The sequence below is a fragment of the Pan paniscus genome, chromosome 5 (assembly GCF_029289425.2).
Source record: "Pan paniscus chromosome 5, NHGRI_mPanPan1-v2.0_pri, whole genome shotgun sequence".
NCBI lineage: Eukaryota > Metazoa > Chordata > Mammalia > Primates > Hominidae > Pan > Pan paniscus.
Window position 1 is genome coordinate 85,177,481 of NC_073254.2, and position 2,042 is coordinate 85,179,522.

Sequence of the window (2,042 nt, forward strand, 5' to 3'; positions counted from 1 at the left end):
TTTTGACCCTGCTTTTGAAGAATATATCAAATGTAACTTACAGAGTAAGGATATGTGGGAAGAACATAGGCTGTGGATTTCAGAAAATGCTCTTATTTTTTAGCTATGCAAACTTAAGCCATTTAACCTAGGATTCTATTTTCTAATCTGTAAAATGAAGGTAACAGCACTCACCTTAACTTACTGGGTGTTTTGAGGTTTAAATGAAATACAGAATTTGATAATATTTTGTAGTTTCTGAGTACACATCTAAAATTTTTTCATCTATTTCTTTAGGCCATCAGAGAATAAAAAAATTAACATTTAAGAAAAAAATATGTTTGCCTTGTAAGTAAGAAATACAGTATTATCCTTCCATATCTCATTCTTGATTTTACTATATCCAAGTTGATAATATAGAGAGAATTTTTATATTTTATTTTGCAGTGTACCAGATAATCCTTCAGATAATTGGTATAACTGTTCAATCAACTTAAGATTATGATATTCTTTACTATTCATTCTAGTTATTGCAACACCTGTAGAACCTATATCTTACTTTCCTGTCAGGCAGCTAGGGGACCATACAGACTTTAAGGACTGGTTAGAGAATGATAATATTGATAGAATAGAAATTGATTCTGAAACAGTGAAAGAGGTTTGACTCTTACATATAAGACTATAAATCTATGAAGGCGGAACTCCATATACTTTTTTCACCATTATTTTCTTTCACTTTGATGCATGGCACCTAAAAGCTACTTTACAAAGATTTGTTGCATGCATGCATGAATGAATGAATGAATGAATGGATGAATGAATGAAATTTAAAAATAAAATTTTAAATCCACAAAAATGTTTTATGTAAATTGATCGTGGTGCATAAGCCTTTTGATGTGCTGCAGGATTCGGTTTGCCAGTATTTTATTGAGGATTTTTGCATCAATGTTCATCAGGGATATTGGCCTGAAATTTTATTTTTTTGTTGTATCTCTGCCAGGTTTTTACAATACTGTGTTAAAATATTAAAAACTAGTTCATTAGTATCATGAGCTCAAAGCAAGAAAGAACATATAAAAAATTTTCAGTGTTAATTTCTACTTAAGCTACTCTACAATATCTGTTTAATAAAAAAACACTGAAAATTTTAAATTAACATTTATAGTTGTTATAAATACACATCTTAATGTGTGTGCATATATATATATATACATCTTGAGACATATATACACAAACATTGATATATATATACACACACACACATACCTTGACATATATATATATATATAGAGAGAGAGAGAGAGATCACACATGTAAAAAATTTGAATTAAGCCCTATTTTTGGTTCACAAATCTTGCTTCTTCCAGAATTTTTCTGTACATGTCTCTCAAGCAGACAAGTACCTCGGCTTTTCAGAAGCATGTGTGATCCTGAAGAGATTTGAAAATATGGACTCCTGGTGCTTTATGCAAGGCTATAGAAAAGCTCCACTTTTCAATTATGATTGGGTAAAATATTTCTCAGTTATATAATATTTTTCTTGATATTAATTCTGCAATTTTCTTTTCAGATTTTCTAGACTGTAATAACATTCCACTGATATATAATAATTCTATAGTTGGGAAAATGACTAATCGCATGAAAAAGAAAGGGTACTGTGAGACCATCACTTGACAAAAATATCAATCATTGTCTGCCTCAACTTGAGAGGCACAGTCTTTATAAGACATTTAATTTGTCATAGTACATTGCCTGCAGGAGTGTTACACAGAAGTCCAACCAGTGTTTTCCATGGGGTTTCACCCTAGATCTGATGAATCATAATTTATCGGATGAAGCACAATAACATATGTTTATATGTTCTTTTTAATACCTCTCTTATATTTTACTTACGTATGTATTTTTCTGTCCTTAGGTTTAGGGGATACATGTACAGATGTTACCCTCAGCAGTGTATAAGCTAGAACACAGGTTCGTAACAATTCCGATTGGTAACTATCATGCAACCAGCTAAATTCCAGGTAAACATATGAGAATCAAAATACCAAAACTTTAAAATTCAA